General features: G+C 40.8%; 1 protein-coding gene across 15 annotated transcripts in view; it reads left to right on the top strand.

Annotated features, from left to right (window-relative positions):
• Positions 1 to 5,368, top strand: part of LOC140916026 (uncharacterized oxidoreductase ZK1290.5-like) — a 74,179-nt gene that overhangs the window by 245 nt on the left and 68,566 nt on the right. The gene's annotated exons all lie outside the window — the stretch shown is intronic.

Raw genomic sequence — 5,368 nt, 5'->3', positions numbered from 1 at the left:
GTAAGTGCCCTGCATCTCTCCCCCAGCCGGCGGCGCTGGTGGTGGGGCTGAGCCCAGCGCCCGTGGGCCTGCCCCGGCCCAGCGCCCTTACCACGCCACAGCCCAGGGCCTGTCATTGCTCTACCCATAGCACACGGTGGCCCCATGTCTGCTGCCCAGTGCCTGTGCCACTGCCCTATCCTACGCCTCCCTAGGCCCCACCTCAGTGCCTGTGCCGTTGCCCTACCCACACCACAGCCCCAGCCTGCTGCCCAGTGCCTCTGTCACTGCTCAGTGCCCGTGTCACTGCCCAGCACCAGCCGTCCCACATCCTAGCACAGCCTGTGCTACCCACCGCCTGTGTCGCTGCCCTGCACCAGCAGTCTCCTTGTAACAACAGAGTCCCCAGCCCACTGTCCAGTGCCTGTGTCACTGCTCTGCCCCACCCCGTGTCACACCACACACCAGCCCACTGTTGCAGCGAGGCTTCCAAAAAGACCAAGGTAGAGTATCACAGGCCTTATTGAAATATGCACCCTCTTCTTCTCATAGAGAGAGACTGTGCCACTGCATGAATATGCCCCTGCTTTCTACCAAACCCTGCCTGCCCCAGAAGTGAGGACTGTAAACACTGCCTATAGGTAACCACTGTATTCCTCACTGAGGGAGATTTGGGGCAGATCTGAGTTTGTGCAGGTTGGAAGAAGGGAGATTTTTGGGGTGAGTTTTCAGAAAGCATCTACGTTCACTCGCAAGGGTGCACCCTTAATTGCACATGCAAATCAGGTAACTGTGTGCATAAATGGCTAGTTGGTTGTGTACCTGTTTGCATGTGTGATTACGTGTCTTGCACATTCAGTCACTGTAAAGGCATGTGCATTTGCTGGTGCAGTTTTGAGACTTCAGCCCTTCTTCTATAAAAATTTGGTCCTAAATGTCACAATGAAGCACACACAGTGAAATCATCTGGCCCCAGAACAAGATGGCTTTTCAGCATTTGTAAATTTTGAATTACTATTGTGCAGCACCTATGTACTTATAGATTCTGTATAGGACATTAAATAAAACTAGAACCCATCCACCTCTGCAGAATGAGGGAAAATGTGGAGCAGGTGTGTCTTCTTCTTAGAGATCAGGGGGAAAAAATTGCAATTGACTTATCTTTCTTGACTATTTTTTTTTTCCGGTTTCAGCAAATTTGTTTAAAGCAACATTGCCAGCTCTTGTTACTTTACCTTAGGTCTTTCAATATTAGGTGTTTTTCGTAATGCTCCAGTTGCTGGATTCAGAAGTCTCCCCAAGAATCTCAGCTTTCATTTTTTACATAAAGTATAGTAAGTTTCTAGCCCTCATGGCTGCAGGCAAATATTTAAAAATGTGACCTTTGTGTATCCTAAAGGTTCAGACAGCAGAAGGCAAATAACTCATCTACTTTTTTTAAATCTCATGATTTTTTGTCGGGGAAGGGAGTGACGGGTGATTGATGAATTTTCAGTGCTTAGGGTTGGCAATACTGTAAGGTATCACAAATGCATAGAGGGTTGACCATTGATATACAATAAACTTATCAATGTTTTGATACAAGTATGCTGTTGATTCAAATAACACCTAAGGTTACTGTAATAGAAATATTTTATAATTTCTTTCTGTGCTCTTTTTCACTTGGGAGCCTTGGCATATTTGACCGAACTTTGTATGCAGTGAGTTTGTTTCGTTGATAGTCACTTGCACTTCTTGCCTCAGACCCTAGCAAGATGATATCACTCTCATGCACTGCTCTGGGGAGATATTCACTCTTCCTTCCCTTTATGCACATTCTGCCTCAGATTTTGTAAAAGGGTATTTATTTACTAGTAAGAACAATAGCCAAAGTGAAACTGAAGAGATTGCAGGCAGGTGTATATACAGAGCACTTCTTGATTTTTTTTCCAGTTTTACTTATTTTATTTCCCCCCACACACTATTTTTTTTTTACCTCCCCCCTTTTTTTCCAGTGGAGACAAATTAGGGTGGGAAACTAAAGAATTGTCCTGCCATTTTGAAACAAAATTCCCAAAAATTCATTTTTTTAAAAGATGGACTAAATTTCTAGTGGAAGAAATATCGGCCAGCCCTAATGTTCAGTGTTGCTCTTAGATCATCCCAAATGATGTTCCTAATCTTCAGCTGGAGAATCAGAAATTCAGAAACAGAAAGCCACTTACAAAAATGCTAAGATTTAAAAACACCAAAAAACTATGTGGATATACTATTTAAGGGATCCCTTCTATAAGGAAGTTGGATGTTCAAAAATTAGTTAATGGAAGAAAGTCATATACATAATCAGTCCACCCTAGTTTAAGTCATCATCTCGCTGCTACCACTTTTGAGCCCAAATTTTGCCCCTTCTCTTGAATGGAAGTTTTGTACGCTACTCAGATAGTGGAGTTTGGTCCTTTGGTTTGAACAACAAATCCATGAAGGATTGATTCTTCTGGGAAACTTAAGGGGAAATAGGCATGAGTTTGCAGAGTGGGATGGGGGAGAGTAATGCTTCAATATTCCTAACATATAAAGTGTGGAAGTGTGGCAAGGAGGCATAACACAGGTGCCTAAGGATCAAGAACACAATCCTGCAAATCCTTTGTTTATCCAGGACTTATGCATGTGAGTAAAATTAGGCACATGCATAAATTTGCAGGACTGTAAAGAGGGTTCATGAAAGTGGAAACAAATATTCTTTGCTGGGTTAAAGTTAGGCTAAATTTTTCAGTGGTTGTTTAGTCAGTGCATGAAAACAATGAAGTGGATCACCACATTAAAAAAAGAAAAGGAGTACTTGTGGCACCTTAGAGACTAGCAAATTTATTTCAGCATAAGCTTTCGTGAGCTACAGCTCAAGCTTATGCTCAAATAAATTTGTTAGTCTCTAAGGTGCCACAAGTACTCCTTTTCTTTTTGCGAATACCGACTAACACGGCTGCTACTCTGAAACCTGACATTAAAAAAAGTTACTCACTTTTATTTATCTGCTTAAAGTACATAGTTCAAATCCAATTTACGAATACTATGGCCAGGAGCTTTGTGGTAAACATTGTGTCATTGATGGGGATGGTGTTGCATAATAAAAGTCTCACAAATATATTCTGTAATACAAGCATGGTATTGCCAACCACAAATGTTCAAAAATCGTGAGTCAGGCCCCCAAGAGTCATGAGGGAGGCTTAAAAATCACAAGCTTTAAAAAAAGAATGGAGGGGTTTTATATTTGCTTTCTGTTTTTGAGTCTTCAGCAGTCATATTCTCTAGCTTTGCTCTGCAACCATGAGGGCTTGAAATTTTTGAAAGCTGAGATTCTCATATAATCAAATAACTCCGGGAGCTAGGGCTTTAAGAAGAGTATAGAAAATCACAATAGAAGGCAACATTGCCACCAGTGATTGTAAAGGGAGTTCTTGGCCTGATACTGCAAACTTAACATAGATACCACTGTCAGGCATGAGGGTTCATGCATGGGGATCCATATGCAAAATTGTGGTCACAGGCAAAACTCACACCGAAGTCAATGGGATTTTGGATTGGGCTCTCTGTACAAATATTTTTGCTGAAGGCTACTAGATGTCATTTGCTATATTTACAGCCTTGCTTTTTATTCTATCAAACCCGTCTTTGTGCTTTGGTAAGTTAATGCCTTATTCTGAGACTTTTGGAATTACATATAATACTGTGCAGGATTGAGGCTGCACTGTTCATTCATCCAGTGGGCCAAATACTAGTAGTTTATTAATAGTCAGATTATGATAAGTGAGTAAGTTAGGATTTTTAATAATAATTGTTATTTATGAAAACATGTTTCTTCAAAAAAAATCACATTCTGTGCCTGAAAATAGAATGATAATGAAAACATATTTTTGTCAATACCAAAATTAAAATCTAAATTATTGATAGCATAGAAAACAATCCGACACTAGGGTTAATAAACCACTTGAGAGAGCTTTGTTTACTTAAAGATGAAAAAGGGTAGAAACCTATCTGGACACTGTATAATAGCTGTTTTGATCAAACCAGTGGTGTGTCAGAGAAACTGCTTCATAAAAATCAGCATAGCTGAGAATACAAACTAACCGGAATATACCCCTGCTATGCTTATTCAGGCGTCAGAGTTTCCATAAAGTTTGAAAGAAAGGATTTCCCTCTTTCTTATCAGCGAAGCAGAGCAAAGCAGATATTCCTTTCCTCTGTTCTTTGAGAATTAGAGAAAAGGATTTTCTTGTTCATTGAACCGCAGTTGAAATATCCTGAAAAAATAAGTTTCTCTTGGATTAGAACATTCTTTTTGGCACCTCCACTGCCCCAATAACATATCTCCCACTCACAGCCATCAGAATTTGCACCTTGGCTGATGGTTCTGCAGAATCCAAGCATTAAACTGACATGCAGCCTGAACTACCTTCTTATTCCTAAAGATTGTCCCTCCATTAAGTCAGCGTAGCAGCATGTAGGTAGGAGAGCATGAGTAATCCTGCACTGCAGCTGCTCATGCTGTACATATTAAGTTGATAAATAAAGGACTTCAATCTTCCTGACATACAAAAAGCATGAACTTTCCCAGATGGGAGGATGGGGCAAGGATGGGCTGGGACAGAGGCATGGCCAATAGATCCCACAAAGGGGGAGCAAACCGCAGGGGTTACTGCAGCCCTGAAGCTATAGTAAATGCTGTCTAGTGGCTCTGCTGCTACGCTTCAGTCAGGATTTCTCTCTCCTCGCCCCAGCATGGAGGCCTGGAATCTCAGACCTGATTTTTCAAACATTTTTGTTCATGACTATTAATTTTTTATGCTCGTTTTATGGCAAATTAAATCTGAGCTCTTGTATGTTGTAAAGCATACAAGCATAATTTGACCATTTGATTAAGGTCAGATCCGCTTTCATGCATCATTTGCAGAGCTTTTTTTTTTTCCCCCTTCTCCTTTGTGACCTTTCCAAAAGCCTCTTTCCTTTGACAGCATGTTGTAAAACTCAGGTACCTTTTCCAAATCATTCCACATGAAACATTATTTATTCTACTTCAGTGAAATATTACAGCTTCTCTGTGATTTTAAAAAAAACCCACAAAACCAAAAACATTTGTGTTCTTTGTCTGGGGTACTGGAATCAAGCCAAACAGAAACCATCAAGTAATTAAGCTGTAAAATAAAAGGGGTTTACACTTCTCTAATATAGAATAGAAGTTATTAATATTCCAGCACAGTTTCTTTTCAAGTCTGTGAGGCTGATTCACCTTCACCAGTTTTACACACTTCTGACTTCAATGAAGTTATCCTAAGTTTACACCAGTATAAATGAGGGCAGAATCAGACCCAATGGCTTCAGAAGCGAGCTATCAGAGACAGCGCGTGAAATCCTG

The sequence above is a fragment of the Lepidochelys kempii genome, chromosome 8 (genome assembly GCF_965140265.1).
Source record: "Lepidochelys kempii isolate rLepKem1 chromosome 8, rLepKem1.hap2, whole genome shotgun sequence".
Taxonomy (NCBI): Eukaryota; Metazoa; Chordata; order Testudines; family Cheloniidae; genus Lepidochelys; species Lepidochelys kempii.
This window is presented reverse-complemented; position numbering and strand designations above follow the sequence as displayed.